Genomic DNA, 21,494 nt, shown 5'->3' with positions numbered 1-21,494 from the left:
CATCTATTCTCTCTTGCTGACAATGTGACCAAAAGTAGTATGACTGCACGCTGCCTGCCTCTGCCTTGCCTATCAACAGTGCTGTAAGAGCCTATAAATACAGCAGAGATGCATACTTGCGGAACAGAGCCCACTCAGGCTTTCATCCCATTCTCTGGCCTCGTCACCAGATGCCAGACGGTTCTGCAGAGCTGCAGGGACACTCCTGGGCTTTTGTCAAGGACCGGGGTAACATGGCAGCATCATTTGTTTCGGAAACAAAACAATACTGAAAGCTTCAGCTATACGAGTAGGAACCAAATGGCATCTTCTAATCTCAAGAACCTGCTATCTGTATGTATCAGTCTTCCATGGCACGTGTTTCCTTTGCTGTTTATGTACCACGACAAACTCCCCGAGCAAGCTACCAATCTTAACCTATAATAATAAAAACAGTATCCTAAACTCCGGGACTCAGAATACTGCCCTACTCCACCCTTCAGTTAACAGCAATGTCAAGGGCAGCTAAGAAACCTTCTCTAAAGATGGGAAAGGCAAAACAGGAACAACCATCCCAAACTCCTCTGCTCCCAGCACAGTACGGCAAGATAAACCCCATGTCTAATAGCCCGAGACAGACATTAGGAAGGAACTAGTCATTTACTGATGAGATGGTAATCAAAGCCATGTCTCGGCAGGCTTGGTGGCAATGAGGTATGAGACGAGATTCCAGCTCCGGGGCTAGAAAAATGCCTTAAAATGGCTTAAATTTTCTTCCTAAGTCTCGTTATTTTCTAATTCCAGTTCAATTTCCACAGTGAGCCCCTTTCCTTGGGCTTCCCTTGGGACAGTAGGACTGTATTTCCACCTTTCAGGACTAACACTGCTCTCCCAGATTTCAGTGACTGCTAAGCTTCAAAAACGGAACACACTTTGTTCATTAGACTACTTAATGACATTCCTTTTGGCACTAGCCTTAAAGCACTTCATGCATTTAAAACTTTATTTATTTAAATATAGAACCAGCATAACCAAGCAGTCAAGAGTGGATTTGCCAATAACTGGCAAGGACCTCCATCACAGAAGGAGGCAGGCACCTTTCAAAGACAGCTTGCCTTATTCATGTTTCACCTGAATTATCATAAAACATCATCCATAACCACACAGTAAACATATTTCAAACAACATTGCAGCAAAACAGCAACACTTTTTTTTTTCCTTCATCTGAACATAATGAAACTAATTAATCTCTGGCGTAGACTTGTGTGGAAGCAAATAAGAAACACAGCTACTGATGCCAAGGGTAAATCTGGATGGGAAGAGTAAGAAACTACCACTGGGGATAACAATCAGCACAAAGTCTTTAAAAGAACACTTAGTCTGGAGAGGGGTGTGTTGATAATCAAGGAACAAACAGCTTTCTTTCTAATTCTGAATTTCTAGCATCCATTCAGGCAAGAACAATGCAAGATGCCAGTAGTGTGAGTTACTTCACACAGATAAGCACCTCTGGAAGGAAGCAAAAGGTGCTAAATGATACTCAAGGGAGAAGCAACAGCAGCTGAGAAAGACTTAGACATGCAATATAAACTTGGGAGAAAAAAATGGGAAAATGCATGTTACAAGACAAATAAAGATTTAAAATACTCTTATTATAAAAGTTACTACAGGTGTTGTTAATAAAACCCCATAATATTTCTAGGTAATTTGATCTGTAAGTGTAATTCATTGCTGGATCACACTGAAACTGGAGAATTCTTGAGTTCAGGGTAGATAAATCAGACAGGGCTCTGAGGTTTGAGGAAGGTGGGAAGGGTGTGGGGCAAGACAGAGGGACAAAACCAGCCAAGCCTGTAAAAACATTCAGGCCTCCTAAACATAGAAACTGAACCAGGTATTGTGAGATTTCTGGTACGTTCAATGGCTAGTCTTCTATGCATTTAGCTTCCCTCTGTTTTAGAACTATTACTTTGTCACTTTCTTGAAATTAGAAGTAACAAAAATATATGGAAATGAACCAAAATCTAAATACATATTAAGTAAAAAAGCTCCATAAGAATTAAGTTTATGTACTTCAGAGAAAATATGCTGCATCTTCCTATTTGATTTACCTTTGTCTTAAAAATCCAGAAAGGACAACAATCCATAAACACTTCAAGTGCGGTGCTGTAGAAAACAAAGTGACATTTATTTGTGATAAATAAATATATTCCCTGCTTTGGGTTAAAACACAAACAGCACTGACAAAACCTGTAGTTGCCTAAAAGCATCAGGTGTGATGCGATCTGAAAGTAGGGTCAATATTTGATAGGAGATTGGAGATTATTTTGCAAGTTTGATTTATTTGCAGGAGAAGCAACTGCTGCTTTTGGATGTGTATGTATATCCTATAAATCCAAGGACATAATTCCACACAACAAATCCATAATGTGCCACAAATAGAATATTTCACACAGCTCTTATCTCAATAGATTGGGAAAAAACAAAACACACAATATGAAATGCCTAGGCATATGCAAAGAAAGCTAACATAAATGATATAGGAACTGGAGTATACAATCCTGAATATGAAGGCAGACTAAGTAAGCTAAACTTTTGTAATTGAGAAAAGAGGATTGAACAGAATATGATCATAGTCTATAAATATCTCACAGGTAACAATATAGATGAAAGAAGAGAGTTACTTAGAGTCCTGGTAGAGGATAAGATGAGAAGCAATTTCCTTTAGCTAAAAAAGGAAAAACCTCAAAGAAAGTAGGCCAAACATTTGCAAACTCCAGCACCCCATAGATGTATGCATGGGACTGCACTTTAATCAAGGTGGAGCTACTTCATATACGTGACAATTCCAAGCAGAACAGACAAGCCTCATGCCTAGAAGGGTGCAGTCATTCAGATGGTCACCAACAAACAGAATGGGCTTTTTGGTTATTTTGGCACCATATGGGGGACCAAATAGCAGAATTCAAAGAGAGATTAATGTTCAATAGGGTTTTAATCTTAGAAAAAACTTCTTTTGATCAGCCTTTCTTCTATTTTCCTTTCCTTTTTTTTTTTTTTTTTGGAGGTAGGTTGTTAATACTAATCACAGACAGGAGAAATTGCATTAACCTGGCAACTACTCCATCATTAGCAGTTGAAGATGGACATACAGTGAATGCCTCGGATGTTTCTCAGACAGCAAGAGAAGACTTGCTCTCAATCCAACTTGTAAATTTTCAGATAGCTTCAATATGTGCTCATAGCAAATAAACTGGAATATGGAATTAGACAGTTACCTCAAAGACTGAAATGAGCAAAGTTTGAGTTTGCAAATTCATAGACTCCTACTGCTCCGTTGAATGTAAGAAGACAAAAAGTTGGCTTTAAGATTGATATGAGATCCAGAAAGTTGCTGATCCGCTTCTTATGTTGCTATACAGCAGCACAGATTGAGGAACTAAATTGAGGGATTCTTTTACTGGGCACTGTGCAAGCAGTGTAGCCACTACCACGCAGATGTAAAGAGAACCTGCAAAGCCAGGTTTGGATCCTGGCAAAAGCTCAAGCTTTTCCCTGGTTTTGGGGCTACCTTGCTTTCACTACAGGAGGTAGACCGCTTGACGCTACTTCTAAAAGGTGTGTGGTGATGCCTTGGAGTGGACTGCAGGCAGCCAAATACTGATGTATCCACATGGACTTATGTTCAGGGGTCAGGCAGCTTTGGGAAATACTCCCCCCTTGCATCAGACATGCAATATTCATAACCAGATATAACTCTGTCCACCAAATTCTTGAAACAGCAGCCTTTTACCTTGGATCAAAGGCTTGTAATATTGTTGAGTGGGTTTCTGATAATCCAACTCTTTTACAATGGCTTTAGAAAGAGACAAGCAAGAACATTTCATACTTAATGGCACTGCTGCACACATCTTGGGAACATTTTGTTACTCGATTGCCAGCTGTCATGAAAAGTTCACAGAAGCAACGGAAGAAGAATATATCCCTTTGCCCTGTAAACATGGACATTTCAGACTTTTCATCTGTAATGGAAGTGCCACAGGCTCAAGAAATGTAATCCACTGCAATTCCTTTACCGACAAAGCTTTTACAATACTATTTCAGTACAAACACACCCAAGATGCACAATCATTTGCTCAGAAGAGAAACAACAAAGTAGTTGAAAGTGTGAATAGAACTACCGATTGACCCTCACTGCAACAGTTGTTTGTTAGTTATTTTTATTGTTAAATCACACACTTGCATCTACAGTACTGTTACAGCACGTTAAACACCAGTGTTTACTAGGGAGGACTGGTCAACACCTGACCAAAGCCTGCTTGTCCTGTCCCATCTTCTTAGGAGTCCTCTGCAAACACAGACATGCCAACGTGCACAACTCTGCATAGAGGTTTCAGGTGCATGGATGCTATCCAATACTGTCTGCTCAAGTGCCACTGCAGAACCTTCCTGTGGCACTGATTCCCATTTCAGATGGCAACAAAGTACCAGGACTGAGAGAGTTTTGAATAGGGGGGAAGAAAATCTAGCCTAGAATATGATCTTTTAGGTATTTCACTACTGAATGTTCCAAGTAGTTTAAATGAAGACGCACAGGTTTTGGAAGTGAAGTCAATATTGAAGTTACTGAAGTGATGTGGTGGTGGACAAAATATAATAGGCAGTATAGTATTCCTCTATTAACCACTGAACCTTTCTGGTATCATTAAAAATAACACCTTCTCTAGAGATGTTGGGGAAAAAAAAATCTACATACCAAGGCAAGCACTTTCTACACGTGCAATATTCCAAATGCATTGCAAAGATTTCCACTCTCCCCTTCTAATGTCGTGGACATACCACTCTCACTCTTCCTTTCCATTGGCCAAGGTATCTTTGCAATCCCATTTCTTTCTTCAGGCTCAAAACTCACAGGACCTTCTGGAGAGGGGAGGGAAAGTCAGGAGAAACAAATGGGAGAAGAATACAGAGTACAGAGCCTGTGAAAACACAGGTACCACAGGGCTTATTCAGATGTAAGCTGGAGCAATGTTACGCAACTTCCACAATGAGACACCTTCTGGTAGCCCAAGTCTTTGTGCCGTCAGAGAAACGTGTATTCACAGAATCGCAGAAGGGTTGAGGTTGGAAGGGACCTCCAGAGATCATCATTTGCTCCAACCCCCCTGCTCAAGCAGGGTCACCTAGAGCAGGTTACACAGGGTGGAATTCAGGCTGGTTTTGAGTATCTCCAGAGGAGACTCCACAGCCTCTCTGGGCAGCCCATTCCAGTGCTCTGTCACCCAAACCATAAAGAAGTTTTTCCTCATATGGTGATGAAACCTCCTGTGGTTCAATTTACACCCATTACCCCTTGCCCTATCACTGGCCACCACTGAGAAGAGTTTGGCCCCATCCTCTTTACATTGTCCCCTCAGATATTTGTAGAGGTTGATAAGATCCCCTCTCAATCTCCTCTTCTCTAGAATCACAGTACCGCTGGGATGTGGGAACACAAAAGCTCCCAGGATCCCTCTGGGAGTAGCCAGGAACCTGTTCTGATCCCACTGCTCAATCAGAATAACCAAGGAGAAATTCTGTAAGGGGACTTCTGTAAGGATGTCTCCTCTTCATCCCCTTGCTTGGATTTTACAATAGGAGTCTTCTATCGTGTTTGATCTTCTGCATGCATGGTAAAACTCAATACAATCTTTACAGTCTATCCCAAAGAAGTCAGGCAGCAGGTAAAAAGAACACATTAAAATAGCCAGCACAGTTTGCAAAAAACTAACCAGGTAAGCTGTATTAAAATATGGCTCCAGTTATAAATCTACGAATGTCATTGGCTATGAATGCAGATCGATGGCGCTCCAGACTGCCAAAAACCAAACAAAAACGTAAGATATTTTTGGCTGGGAATTCCCTTTAATACCATTCTCGTCACAAAGTCACTGTGTGTATGTATACAAGCTACAGACAGGCACATAAATTAGGTGCTCAGTGCTTACGCAAAGCTACTGACTTTGACTAAGTATTAATTCAACAACATTATTAAGTTTAAATTAATATAGATTAACTCAAAACTTTGTTGATTAAACATCATAAATTAAAGAGATTTATCTGAATAAATGCAGTTCAATAAGTCGTTTTTATGAATGGGAAGAGTGAAGGCAGGAGTCTGTTACATACAGCAATTATTCAATGCTGCAGACACAAAAGCTAGTCTCACAACGTGAGCTATAAAACCATTTTTGTTTATTACTACAGCCTACCCACTTGACATCTACACTAATAAATGGTTCTCAATGAAAAGCATGCAACTACACACCATTTTCTCTGGCTTTCCCCAGAGTATGGAGGATCATTAGACAGATCATCAGCTTTCCGCAAGACCCGTCTGCGTAGTTTTCAATTTTTGAATAATAATCTCCTGAAATACAGTTTGCAACAGAAAAGATGCTCATCCAAAGTCGTCACTAGTCTCATTCTTTGAGGATGTGGCAAGAATTTGCCCTCAGCTTTAGAAAAATGTGCAGATTCAAACTAGTTTTATTCTGTGGATATTCTCCCCCCTTGTGCCAACCCCTCATGCTGTATTTGCCATTAAGAAAATAAAAATACCAATCCATAACTACTTTTGAACACAGTAACCAAACCATTTTGATGACTATTCTCAGCAGTAGACTTGTTTCTCAGAATTTTCTCAGAAAGCAAATAAGAAAGTGCAAATTCATTTTCTTTTAAATATATGAACAAATTTTATATGATTTGCCAAGATTTCATAAACAAAAGCATGAAAGAAATTCAACATAGTAAAAACATGATAGTTTTCTTCAGAAAGATGCCAGCTATGGCTTGAAGTTGCAGTTAAGTGTTTAAAATGAGTAAAAAATAATGTCTGAAATTAACATAGTCAAAAAAAAGTAAAGTCTATTCAGCTCCACGAAAGATAATCTCCCAGCATAAAAATGTATGTATACAAAATATCTGAACTGCTTTAGTGCATAGGGACTAGAAAAGAAATGCATTTGACGTGTACCTGAAAGTCTCTTATGCTTGTCTAGTACATTTTAAGGATATTATTTAGAAATACATTTCTTTATCTTGCAACTCAGTCTTACTCTCATTGAGAGCATCAGATTTTGATGCATTGTTAAGTAAAATCTCGGAGGCATACAGAGAGAAAATGAAGGTGACATTTTATTAGTAGCCATAGGCAACCCTAGTTCTGGCTATCTGGCTATTTTCTTTATTATTTATCTCCCTATACATACATACATACATGATCTGCTGCTTTTAACTTTATTGACTAATAATAATATTCACTGGAGATTGGGTCTTTCCTGTCTACTGATGGGAAAGCAGAAGGGTCACAAGGTAAAAGAAAACTCCATTTTCATAGGCACTTTAATGCATTGCTCCTAAGGGAATTTTTAGAAAGGTTTAGATATTTATGGGTGGGCCCTTTACCACTGGAGACAACTAAAAGCCCATCCATCTGTGCACAATCCAATGTAATAAAAGCATGGTAGAAAGGATAGATAGTCTCTGTACACTTTGTAAAATCATGCTCGTGCTTTATTGCCAGTTCCACGGTAATTCCCCATACCCACTCAAAGTAAAATAAGGGTTGTTTCCTAATGGGGCGTACAACAGGCAAAGGTCACAGTGCTGTGAGATTTCCTTTTAGATAAGGAACAGGATTAGACATGAGTAGGTCACAGTGAGCAGATAACCCTAAAATGATACTCAGGATTGACAAGGCAAAGCCCAGGTTTCAAATCATGTGTCAGTGATCTCGTTCCAGCAAGTCTGGGGTCAAGGAAGTGGCTACCAACAAAATTTGTGTATTTGTGTACATATATATATACACACAAGTTAAGGCTACCTTCTTCACAAGGAAACTAGTATGAGAAAATCAGAATACAGAGATTGCCTAAATGGCCTTAACTCTGACTTTTATCATCTTTTCATTGAAACTGAAGACCAAGAGACCAGTAAAAGTGTTTCTGAAAAAAATATGAAAAAAACCATCCAACCACATGAAAGCTTGTTCTCACAATTCTCAGTTGCAAAGAGACCATACCACCATTGGCTATAAGCTACCACTCATCAGCTGACATTCTAGCTATGCATGATAGTCAACATGAAGCAAAACATTAATTTGTACTCAGGCTCCCACCAATATGCAGGCAGTTATGGCTCTGTAAGTAAACAGGATGGCATATTTTGTATGTTGGCCTTCAACAAACCAGAATCACTTCTGACACTGACTAAAGCATTGAATGAATAAGCCTTAAAACATAACTGCTCACTGGCAGACACAATCTCTTACAAAAAAATTGCTATGGCATTTAAGGGCATAGTCAAAGCACAGTCACTATTTTTAGACTAGCATTCTTAGTGTGTAAGAAAGATGACGTAGGCCTCTGGTCTTCTTCACAGAATGGTTTGGGTTGGAAGGGACCTTAAAGATCACCCAGTTCCAACCACCCTGCCATGGGCAGGGACACTGCCCACCAGACCAGGTTGCCCAAAGCCCCATCCAGCCTGGCCTTGAGCACCTCCAGGGACGGGGCATCCACAGCTTCTCTGGGAAACCTGGTCCACTGTCTCACCAACCTCAGAGTATAGGGTTTCTTCCTTGTATCTGATCTAAATCTATCCCCTCTTAGTTTAAAACCATTACCCCTTGTCCTATAACTATACTCCCTGAAAAAAACAGTCCCTCCCCAGCTTTCCTCTAGGCCCCCTTTAGGTACTGGAAGGCCGCTATGAGGTCTCCCTGGAGCCTTCTCTTCTCCAGGCTGGACAACCCCAACCCACTCAGCCTGTCCTCATAGGAGAGGTGCTCCAGCACGCTGATCATCTTTGTAGGCCTCCTCTAGACTCATTCTAATACTTTCATGTTCTTCTTATGCTGGGCACTCCAGAACTGAACGCAGGGCTTCAGATGGGGGTCTCATGAGAGCAGAGCAGAGGGGGAGAATCACCTCCCTTGACCTGCTGGCCACACTGCTTTTGATGCAGCCCAGGATATGGTTGGCTTTCTGGGCTACAAGTGCACACCGCCGACTCATGTTGAGCTTCTCATCAACCAACACTCCCAGGCCCTTCTCCTCAGGGCTGTTCTCAATCCATTCTCCACCCAGCCTGTATTTGTGCTTCAGATTGCCCCAGCCCAGACGCAGGGCTTGCACTTGGCCTTGTTGAACCTCATGAGGTTTGCATAGGCCCACCTCTCAAGCCTGCCAAGGTCCCCTTCTTTTTACCTTAAATGTAGGGCGATTCTGACAGGACTCATGAACTTCAGCCTATCTGCAGTATTCAGTTGACCGAACCCCTCAGGATTTCACCCAGCATGAGCAAAGGCAGTAAATTATAACTACATTGAAAAATTCTGAAACTACTTTTTTTTTCTGCAGTTACAGAATAGGCAGTTAATTCAGTTAAAACATTACATGGAAAACAATAGGGAAGTATTCTGGGCATGGCTAATACGTCAGGGGAGTGGCAAATATCATCTGTTCACTTCTAACTGGTCACTTAAGTTACAAATGTTACCAAAAAATAGAAAAAAATCACTCATAACCAGAAATGAGGTGAGGAACCCAACCTAGTCTTCCACTCCTCATTTTTGCTGTTACAGCAATGCTGGTTAGAAGCATGGGAGGAAGAGCTGCACCCAGCATGTGACGGTCACAGGAGAAGCCCCCAGGCACAGACACAATTCTGTCGATACTGGAGGCCAGCTGGTGAGGTGCTCTAGTCAGTCACAGGAAAGTATAGCTTCAGGAGGCTATGCCACCATGGTTTGCACTGGAGGTTTTCATCGGAGACTTATCATTCATGTGCAAACAGAAAACTCAAATATTTCAGCAGTATTTTAAAACACAGGGGCAGCTTCAGGGTATCTTACTTATCTGACACTACAAACACCGAACGGACATTAGACTTCATTACAAGCAAGGTTTACGAGCTTTTCTGAATTTTACTCAGCTTCCCCCACCCAGTCCACAGAAAACATCACGGGACGCTCTACTTAATTAACAGTGACAGACTTCCCATTACCTACCAGGGATTTGTTTATACAGTATGAATGCTGATGGGGAAAGGAGGGAGGGGGAAATGAAGTATATGTCTCTTGGCGTCTGCCTGAGGCCCTTGCTCTTCCCAGCGAAGTCTCACCATGTAACTTCTGATGTTCCCTTCAACTAGATCGAAACCCAACTATTTAAACAGCTCTGAACTGAAAGGAGCTGAGACTCTAAACCTGATTCTTACCACTGTGAAAGAATACTGTCAGAACAACTCTAGATCAGCGAAGGTTGTATATTTTCCCATGTAGACCGGAGCAAAATAAGGTATATTTTAATTTGCTCTCATAGGTATAACATACACTAATAAAAAAGGCAAATAGTTTTCCATCTCTTTGATCATAAGTAAACAAAACTCCATCAGATCCAGAGAGCTAAGGGACTTCCAGTATTTAATCCTGTGCCATCTAGTAATTATAAAGCACGCACTGAAGTTGCTTCTGTCCCTATTGTTTCACACGTTTTTCATTCAAGATCTCTGCTGTTGTTTTAGAGGACGTTCAGTGTTACAAAGCAGTAGATCTCCGTTAGTTCTTCTGGCTAGACGTTCACATGCAGTCATGCCATGCTAATGTGATCCTGGAGGTACACATACAATTTTGTTAATTGAACAAAGTCACAGAAAAGTCATCTTATGGTTTTCAAAACTCAGATTCTATCTTTCTCTTAGCTTAAGTCAGGCTCACATGATGAATGGGTGCTTTACTGTCCACTGATGAGAAAAATACCAGACAATGGGTTTAAGGTAATGAACCATTGTAAACATAGGATGAGATGTTGCGGACACTGCTCCAAGCCCTTCATTGGCACATGGCTGCATCCAGAAGTTTTTTTTAGGTGAAACTGTTTCTTATTATAGATATATCCCTAGTCTAGTCTATAGGTATAGCCTTTTTTTTTTTCAGTAAAAGTATTGTGAAACTAACAGAAATAGAGCAGTTCAGAACAATGGAGAACTGCAAATGAACAATACTTTTCTAAACTTTTTTTTTGCTTATTTGCAAAATAATCCCCAGGCGAATTCCAAAATCACAAACAAAAATAATCCCCCAAAACCAACAAACCACACACATACATTTTTTCCTCCAAAATATTTTGCACGAGTTTTCAGGTGTCACTGAGCTGAATCCTTCTAAGAAATGTTGCAGTGCCCTTCTCTCTTGTATCAAGCCATAGGCTATCTGAGCAACTAATTACACTAGTACATGGAATTTTTTACTCATTTTATAAGCCCACTGCTTATTTATTCCAGACTCTTACAGTCAACTCCTGCCATCAGTGCCCACGTCCCACTCAGAAGAAAAGCCTGTTAAGGTCACCGGACCAAATCGCGATGGTCTTAACTGCTGCTCAAGAGCTCCCAGCTTTGAGCTATTACAGCATGCACAGACCTTTGAAGGGGTGGGTGGAATAAGAAAGTTCATCAGACTGAAAGACCATTACAGTTATGGGAACAACAAGGTCCGATCCGAGTAGGAGTCTGGCATGTAGAGGAATGCAATTTGAAAAAAATTAAAAAAATGCATATATTAACCTTCTTGGAAAAAAATGTGTTCATGCTGTTTTGAATTTTGTATAGACATTTTTATTTACAGATAAAATATGATCTTTCTATACTACAAATATTTTAAAATTGGTCTCTGTAGAGGGGTTTCAGGGCTCTGAAAGCAAGTCAGGGTGCTGAACAGCTTGCGTCTACACAAGATGCCAGCCTTTGGCAGAGCACGCAGAGGCTTCAGATCACAGGTTAGTACAGCAAAGGGCCACCTGTGTTTCTGAGACTGTGGGGCTGTCTGCAAGAAGTCTTGGTGTATGTTCAGATGGGAATTAGTTGACCTGAACTTGATTTCTGTGCCTGACTGAAGAATGTTAGCTACTGACGAGGTTTCACATGTGGCTGAACTTACTGAATGCTGTCGTTGCTTTATAATCGCTATGTAGGCACTTGGACACATTATCATCTCCCCTTCCCCTAAGCAAGGCACAGTGTCTCACAAAAACAAACATGCACCCTTAAGACGAGATGGATGTCTATTCCAAAGATTTCCTGTTCAATTTTAATCCAAAAGAGCTGGCACGGAGCTGATATTTTTTTAATTAAACCCTCCTTTCACTCGGTTCACTCCTGTCTCGCAGAGTACCTATCAATCAGGAGGAGTCACCGCAGGATGCACCGGGTGGCAGGAGGCGAGTCTGTCCCCTTCTCCATCCCCCAGACAGAGACACTCCCCCCTCCAACTTCATTAACTAAATGCACTGAATAAACCTTAACATCTCAGCTAAATCCTATTGGCCTTGGATTTGCTGCTTAATGCTAAAACCCAAGCGACCCATTTTTCTCCTGTTGATACTTCTATCGCTGATGGCAGCCAGCAGAGAAAAATATCCAACCTTAAAATATTTTAATGTAAGGAACAAAACCTGGAGAATTCATCATTCACTCTTTCTGCTGCTGTTCGTGAACTTTACATAAGCTCTGCTTCTTGTGTCAAAACCTCCCCAGCTTTTGTGCTTCATAGGCAACAAAGTGAGTCTGTTGCTTAGCAAATGAATGCAACAAAGTACATTTGTTACTAAAAGTGTGACAAGGTCTCTTTTAAAGAGAAATGATCTTGCAAATGCTATGAAAATAAATTTCTGCCCGTTCTACAGTCTCCAGTCACGACGTTATTACAGACGTCAGAAGACAGAAACCCCACTAGCTGAAAATCTTTGTGAAGGACTAACAATGAGCGTAAACAAACTCAGTGCTGCAGACTCCTTTCCAGTTCCTATCCGTAAGTTTTGCTCTGAACTGTAGTAATTTGCCTTGCTGATTTCACACAGAAGCCAGAAACAGCTGAAGCTTATTCAGAATCCCCCTGCCTCTTTGCTTTGTCAGCCCTCCCACACCCCCGAATCTCACCCTGCTCAGCTGCCAAACCCTTCCCCAGCCCCTGATGACATGAGCCCCTGAGCATCCCGATGCTCACTTCCCACTCTTTGTTCCCAGCACCCCCAAGTTGTGTTACCCACCCAGCTGCACAATCTCCCTAGAGCAGCACCCAACACCTTCGGCTCCCAGCTGCTCCTGGGGCCACACGCCTGCCTTCACCCCTTGCTCCACCAAACCTCCAGCCTCTGCCCCCCACCGATGTCTCCTGCTCCCCGCTTTGCTCCAGCGCCTGCCTTCCCAATACCCTCCCCAACAGCAAAGACCTCTTTCACCCTTCTCCCACACTCCCACAGCTGCAGCCACAGCCCCCCGGTGCTCTGGCGTCTGTCCCTGCCCAGCCTTTCTCCAGAGCAGGGAGGCAAGCTCATTCCCCATCCCTGGCACGGCGCACCCGTAAAGGGGTGCAAATCACTGCCCTTTGGGTTGCACAGTCTTTTATCCTGTGGCTGCTCCGTGGCAAGCTGCTTCACGGGCAAACAACCCAGTGCTCCCCAACAGCTTTCTGAAGTCGCCAACCACGCTGTCAGTAATCTACCAGAGAAGGCTATTCTAATCTGCTTCTCGGTATCCAACCAACACAGCAGTCTTCGGATTTGACTTATAATTTTAATAGGCCATTTCACTTGACATTAATATTAGAGCTCAACGCCCTACGATGCTGAGACCAGTTTCCGACAAGAAGGGCTGCATCCCAAAACGCCCGTTCCACACAGCCCCGCTCCTTCTCCTGGCAAATTGCTGTGGAGTTCAGAAGCTGCAAAGGCTGAAAAGAAACAAGGAGCCTCTACACTCATTGGAAATTTGGTTACCCTGAATAAAAACTGTATTTACAAAGTACCTAAGAGCAAATCTGATCTAACATGGAAGATATGCACTGCAGGTTACACATTAAAATTATTGGTATGATGCCTGCTATGAGAAGGCTCTCAAATAAAAATGCTTTCTTTCTGACCGTGCACTTGCATTAATGTATTTCTTACTGATACCACTAATGGAGTGTTTATCATGTTTTTAGCTTCTCTGAAGGAACAATAAAAATATATTGCGCCACGTAAGAACAAAACGAATGCACTCGTGTTGCTATGCCTTATCACACCACACACTCTACAGAAGTGCTTAAAAATGCTCCTTGAACAAAGTATCAGCAACCAACTTCAACATTACAAAAATGTTTACAACAGCATAAATTGGAGACCAAGAGTGATAAGGGATGAAAGCAGTAAAAGAAAGAAAAGTTATATTCTTCGGGACTTATTTTTGCAGCATGGACAGGGATGAGAGACATATGGGGAGGAAATTCTTTTGTAAAGCAAAAGAAAACAAAAATCAAAATGAACAAAAAAAAAAACAAAACAAAAAACCCACAGCTATTTCAGATTGTGAAGAAAGTAAACATTTTTCTACACCTGAATATAGGTTAAGAAGGCATGGAGTAATAACCATGTGGTGATCATTCAAGCTTTTCTTTCTCTTCTCCTTGAGCACAACAAATAGAGTACTAGATATGACACGTTTATTGAAGGCTTTATGAGGGGGTAAAGCTCATCTTTTCAGCTTATTTATTTATTTTAAGTAATCTCTTCCCTAACTTTAGTATGGCTGATTCCTGGATTCCATTCTGAACCATCCTCAGAGATGATTTGTGAACTGCGTACATGGGACCTTTCTAGGGATAAGTGGTGGACAAATGGATTACCAGCTGCTCGACTCTCTTATTTTTTTTTCCTTCCTTTATACTACTTTTCCATTTCTAATACCTCATATAAAAGAAACTAACAAGACCTACAGCTAGACCGGACGGCATGCGTACTCCTTGCGACAAAATTTTCTTCTAATGCTTGAAAGCGGGCACACGCAGCAATTTCCAGCTACGGCTGGATTTTGCCTTGTATAGCCTACACGAGACCTGCTAAGCATTCAGTTAATGCCTATTGCCTAATCTTATTTTATTTCTCCAGCAGGTCTAGCAGGGTTATCAGAAACACAAACAGCAGAACTCGTGCATTAAAGGTAACCGCATTCTGTTTAATACGACCTTCCAGCCGATGTATCAAAGAGATTAAAGCGTAGTTCCTGGCACAAGGCTTCCTGCACTCTTTAATATTACTAATAAGAGGAGGCGGGAAGCCCGGAGTCCTATCCTATTACTATTATCATAAAGCTACGACATACTCCTTAAGTTTTCCTCCAGCCACGCACACGTCGGGGTTTGCTTTTCCTCCCCGCCGCCCGGCTCGCAGGAGGCCGGTAGGATTGCTGCTCCGGCTCCCGGCTCCAAACAGCCTCCAGAAACGCTACCAGCTCTACAAGAGGCCGTAACTTCCCCTGCTAATGCCTCCGAAATAGGAGAAAACGCTCCGGTTGTGTTGCTTTTTGGCAGCAGCGCGGCTTCACAGGCCGCCAGAAACTTCTCTTTGCTCATCCCTGCGGCCCCGCTAGCTCTCCCCGCTCCCCAGCTCGCCTTCAACTTGCGGCCAACTCCGACCGGGGGGCGCGGGGAAAGGAGGGGGGCTAAGCCTGGGGGTGTTATTTGGGCACGTAGAGCCCCGAGCCGCCGGCTCCCGAGGGGCTCGTTGGTTACTCACCGGGGGAAGGAAGCGCGCCCGTCCGGGCTGGCAGCCCCGCCGCTCCTCCGCCAGCGGGAGCTCGGCTCCCAGCGCCCGGCACCGGCCGGACCCCGGCCCCGGGACGGGACGGGACGGGACAGGAGAGGAGCCGGGAGAACCGGGGAGAGCCGAGGGGAGCCGGGCCCGCGGATCCCGGCAGCGGCACCCACCTGCGGAGCGGCGGCGAGCGCGTCCCTCCGCTCCTCCCGCAGCCCGAGCGCCACCGGAGAGAAGCCAAGCCTGCCCTTGGGGTTCTTCTTTCTTTCTTTCCTTCTCTTCCCTCTTCTTTTTTTTTTTCTTCCCGCTCTTCCCTCTTTTTTTTTTTTCCTCCTCTTCTCCCCCCCCCCCCCCCCCCACTTTTTTTCCCTCCCTTCCTCCCCTAGCTTAGCCCCTGGCAGATAAGCCCGAGCGAGGCACAGTACGCTCACAACCCCCCCCCCTCCACCAATCATCTCAATTAGTGCCACATGAGAGGAGCTTCTGCCCAAAATCTGCTTAAGAAAGGGCCAGAGGGCAGGGCAATCGCCTTTGCTCAACAATGACCAGAAGCTGCTATAAATATCCAAACAAAAGCACTGTCAAGGCCGGGAATGTCACATCCTAACGTGATAAAAATTGTAGCGACTCGACGTACGGAGGAGGAAAAATATAAAATAAAATAAAATAACAAAATAAAGAGACTAAAAGTGGTTGCCACCTTCCTACCCTCTCCCCCAGCCCGCAACCTCGCAGTATGTTATCAAAGTTGTATGCTCCTGGGTGCCAAGTTATTGTTTTCCCAAACAGCCTGCTCACAGTCCCATTGCGACAGCTGCATGCTAATATTTATTTCTAGGTGCCCATGTCTACGACTCTTATATAACCAAGCAAAGTGACCAGGGCTGGTCAGAGGTAGCTTGCAGCCCCACAGATCCATCACATCGCACAAACAGTGTGAGCAACCGCTACTCTTCATTAAAACATTACCAAAAAGTCCCCAATACACCAATAAATAATTCAGGACATTAATAAAGTACAGACTCGGGTGCGTTTGTATGAGAAGTGGGGGCTTCAGTCTAATTTGATGTAGATGCATTTTATTCCAGCACGTCCCAGCGCTACAAGTGAGGATAAAGCCCAGCCTGGGGTTTCCGGCTCTGCAGTGAGTTAGAACTGAAAACTAACCAAAACCCACGTCAAAAACCCACACGTGAAAATACAAAACACCCCTGATCCAGCAGAGTGCCTCCACGAGCAGCACACGGACCTAGAGCTTGCGCATCGCTTTGCAAGCCTCCAGCTCGCCCTGTGCAAGCAGCTGGGCGCTGCCGGATCCGGCATGGGGAGGGCAGGGCAGTAAAAGGGAGTTGTTTGGATCCCGTCTGACTGCCTGTGCACTCGGCAGTGCCTCGGAGATAGTAGTTTCCAGGCTGCTGGTTGCAGGATGACAACAGCTAAGTTCATCCCAGGGGAAGCTGATAGCCGCTGTCACCTACTTCCCTCCCCAGACAATTCCCAAATGTAATAACTGCAAAGGGAGGGCTCTCAGCTGAAGTCCTGCCAGCTCTTGTGTCTCAGTGTTGATGTACACATCTATGTAAAAGTAGGTAATCCTACCACTAACATGGCTAACCTCATGTTCTCCTATAACTGAGATGAAAGCCATCTGAAATTATCCCCGTTTCCTGAGTTCACTTTGCACCAACTCAACAATACATTTCTCTTTCACTACAAATAAATGTTATTTTTTCTGTTCCGTTCCCGTGCCCTCCTCTGATCATACTTGTTTGTCCTGCCACGGCGAACACTGCTTTCTCACACTAAACCCATTCACATACAGGCTTATCCTCAAAGCACCCTTATCCTCAAAGGCTGTCCAGAGACAGTTTTTGCTGGTTTATTAATTCCCCGAATTTAAGCGTGTGTCCTACATAACAAAGAATGTACTTTTAGCAGAGATCAGTTGTAGAAATGCATTTAAAAGAGATAATATTTAAGTGAAGCTCATGCAAAACTCCAGTACGAAAATCATGTGCACAGACTGGTAAGGACAAAACTGCCTGCAAGATTTCCAGGCTTCCTAGTTTCAGTGGGCACAGAAATATTCTTTATTTTAACAAAGAGCTTTTAGTAGGCCAGAATGCAGAGATGCAGAACAATAAGGGCAATACAGACAATACAGACCCAGCATTGTCGGGCCACGGCCGGCAGCCCGCAGGCTGACAAAGCCTCCCTGAGAACTGGGCTGCACGGATGGGGCAAGCGAAGCAGAGACCCCTTTGCTGGCCTGGGCACAGGGGAAATCTGCAGAGCTCAACCCAGCAGCTAGAGGTGTTGTGAGATGTCCAGCCGTATCTGCAAGGCAGCTCAACATGGCTATTAAATCCTGCGGGTTCCACTGGTCGGTCTTTACGTAGGGTCCTGCTTTCACTTCAAGCAGGGCCAAGCTGGGCATCTCTGCAGTGACAGCACAGGCATGCTCTGCATTGCAAAGAAATGAACAGGGCCTTCGCTGAAGGGAAAATAACCTCAACAACAAGAGCAAAAAGAAAAAAAAAATAACAAAATAAAACAAAAAAAACACCCTTCCAGATAAACAGTAAAAGATTTTTAGAATAATGAGCTTACCTGGGAAAAAGATGACCTATGACTTTAACAGATACTTAGTTTTAACTGAGTAAAAAGACAGCAAAAATAAGTCACTATTGGAGTGAAATGCAAGATTGCGTGCATGGTATAAAGCTCTAGCCAGCTAGGCAGATGAATAAATTGTCATAACAGAGCCACTGACTCCAGAAGTGAATGAAAAATATTCTTCTTCGAGTTTTTGGTGTTGTGTTTATCTTCCACTTCCTGGATCAGCTATCGTTACAGAGTTCAGAGACAAGAGGAAAAAACAAAAACGTTATGAAACTAAACAATATTTCCTGGTCCTGCCAAAAGACCCTGTTTGAGTTGAACTGTCTTGACCCGGTCCTCACTGTTTTGTCCAGAGGTAGCTGCTTTCCTGCATCAACTTTTCCAGCCTATGGATAAAAGCTGGTGGGGGAATCTTGCAACCTCCCTTAAAGGATGCTGAAAACATGAGGGATACTGCGTGTGTGGAAATAAGCTTTATAGAGAAGTACTCAGAAGAGCTCTCCTTTGTAAGCTTGAAATTATTCAAAAAGCTATTTGCTTTATAAATCAAAATGCTGTATTTGAAGATAAATCTAAGAGAGATATGACAGACACCTCCAGAAGTAATGTCCTCCCACCCCCCAAAAAAACGTATAAAGAAAAGACATTGTTTAGTTTGTACACAATTTAGTAGTTATTTACAAATTTAAAATGTTTATAAAATATTCTGCCCATAGGTCTTGGTTAGACTTCTGGTTTTATAGAAAATTGTGACTATTTTTACCTAAAAGTGCTTTAAGTTAACTCATTATGGAAATGGAAACTTGGATCAAATACACTGGGTCCCAGCATTTGACATAATTTCCTGGAGAAACAAGCCTATCTATGGAAAGCTATCCTCAAGCAGTGCTTGAAGTCTTCCCCTAAACACTGTTTTGTTTGATAAGTGAAAACTGACAATGCCACCAAATCATCTAGTATTAGCGTTCCTTTCTTTTACATGTCCCCGCTCTTGGAAAGGAAAAAATAATGGATTATGCTTTTTCTTTGTCTGAATAAAATGTTGCAGTTCCGGAGATAAAGACGTATTCAGCTGAGCAATTAAATAGCTAAATAAATGAATCAGCAGAGCAGAAGTGACAGATTTAATTACTGCTTAGAGCTAGGAAGGGGAACTAATTATGGGGTTCATGAACCACATGCCATTCTTCTCCTTAAGCATGTGCTTCGATTCTTCTGGATCAAGCTCTGCAAATGCAGCAGTATCATGCAACAGATTTTATAACCGGGGGAAAAAAAGGCTATTCAAAATTTGGCAATAAAGTTTAATCTTTGTTTGAACAAAGAATACCCCATTTTAAATGCTCATGTTCAGTTGACTAGGTACCACGAGTTAGAGGAAATTTCTGCTAAATAGATAGGCACTAAAAATTTAGTCCTCCAAAAAAATCAAAGCTCGATGAGGTTCACTGGATGTGAATAAACCAAGGACTGCAACAGAAAGCTGTGTCAACTGAGCCATAAAGCATATCAAAACATCAAGTCATTAGGAACCCTATTCTTCAGAAAGTATCTGTAACTGAGAAACCGAGAAAGCCGTAGATCCTAGCTCTCTACTCCTTTGGTCCATCCACCACAATGAGCAATGCAATTTTAGAAGATGCTTCTGTGGTCACCAAATGTGAAGCCACTAGTAGCGGAAAAACCTGTTCTTCAGTTTATGCCTTCTGTCCCATTTCTCTGCTTTGAGTTTGCTTTACCATCCTAATTTCATTCTTGTTTTGGTAAGACCATCAATGCCAATAATGTCAGCGTTATATTAAAATCATTCCCATGCATGACTGTCTTTGGACACAGAGCAGGTTGGGCAGATGTGCTGCGACTTTAAATATTTTAAAAAAGCAGAACATGATACAAACTATAAAACGTCTTATGGCTGGGAAAGATCTAAATACACTCCAGCTGTAGCTATGTTCTACTTCCATACAATGCGTAATTTTGTCAGAATGAAAAGAATTGTGTCCAAGCCCAGGGATGAAGGCTGATCCCTGGGTAGGCTCACTGGACAATCACAAATGTCATCATCACCCAGGATTATCACCTCAGCTCTGCCCGGCTGAAACTCTGTTCTCTGAAGGCAGCCAAAACCAAGGTCTATTGAATCAATAACGTCCAAAATGAACCCTAGCTTGAAAATCAATGTCTGGGCTTCCTATCTGTCTTCTGTACAAAGAGGGGTGATATCTACAGGGAACTGGGAGCTCTGTACATATAAGGTAAAAAAGAAGATTTTTTTTTAAAAATGGAATTATAGTATAGTGCTATAAAAAAAGACATGCCTGGAATTCCAGTGCAGTTACATCAGAAGAAAATGCACTTTGTACCTAGGCACACAGCAAAGCAGAGAGTGGCTAGTTGCCAAAAAAAAAGACGCTGTACCCGAAACATTATGTAGAAGTTGCATTAGCACGCATATCACATGAATTTTACAGCATCTGTTATCCATGTTAATAAAGTCTGATGTCTACAGAAAGTCACTCACCTACCAGTGATCACAAATCTTGCAGAACACGTGTTATTAGGATATCTCGATAGATTTATTCTGACTGCATAAATAACCTCAGTGAGGAGCTGTAAAGGATTCCATGGGCAGGGGCAGCTGGTCAGCAGGCTGCTGAAGGACAAAGGGACAATATGCTCTTGGTATACAACGCCTGATCTCAGGAGACAAAATCAGCTGTATTTATTCATTTGACAGTCCCTGCCAGGCTGACATGGAAATGACTATTTAAGCACCTGAGGTGCCTCTTTTAAGATATGACATGATCAGCATTTTCACTTGCAATCCAAAAACACAGCCCCAGAGGAATACAGAGCATTTGGAAGAGGAATTCACACCGAAGCAAGCTTGCCACCTGGGAGGAAGGCTGACTATGAATCCATGAGCTGCTCTCAAAGCAGGACAGTGCAAAAGAAGTCCCTCAAGGAATACTTGAAACAGCAGGAGTTGTGTTGTTAACTGTAGACCAGCACTGCGTTCATCGTTCCTTTATTTATAACCTTTTGCTCTCAATCTTGAACTTGGATGTTCTCCCTTGAGTCTTGCTTAACATAATTTTGCAATGTTTCACCACTCAGCCAGTCTGGCGAACTGGAGAGGCAAGATGAAACAGAGTGAAACCAATGAGCTCTCAGTAGAAAATGAAGACAAAGGGTGCACAGAGTGTCTGAAGACATGAGTGTCTCCCCTGACAGGGTCAGAGAAAACAGGAACTGACAAATATTTTCTTCCTGTGTTCA

General features: G+C 42.6%; 1 protein-coding gene across 28 annotated transcripts in view; it reads right to left on the bottom strand.

Annotated features, from left to right (window-relative positions):
- LOC118249967 (poly(rC)-binding protein 3-like) overlaps positions 1–21,494 on the bottom strand; it is a 514,794-nt gene that overhangs the window by 131,734 nt on the left and 361,566 nt on the right. The window contains exon 1 of one of the 28 annotated variants that reach the window (XM_050708846.1): positions 15,767–16,051. The exons of 26 other annotated variants lie outside the window; for them this stretch is intronic. The gene's annotated coding sequence lies outside the window, so the exon portion shown is untranslated. Of the gene's footprint in view, positions 1–15,575; positions 15,595–15,766; positions 16,052–21,494 lie in introns of those variants that run through there. One more of the 28 variants, XM_035550516.2, reaches the window with a different exon arrangement.

This window comes from Cygnus atratus, chromosome 2 (assembly GCF_013377495.2).
Source record: "Cygnus atratus isolate AKBS03 ecotype Queensland, Australia chromosome 2, CAtr_DNAZoo_HiC_assembly, whole genome shotgun sequence".
Taxonomy (NCBI): Eukaryota; Metazoa; Chordata; class Aves; order Anseriformes; family Anatidae; genus Cygnus; species Cygnus atratus.
The sequence above is the reverse complement of the archived record's forward strand: the minus strand, read 5'-3'. Positions and strand labels throughout refer to the sequence as shown.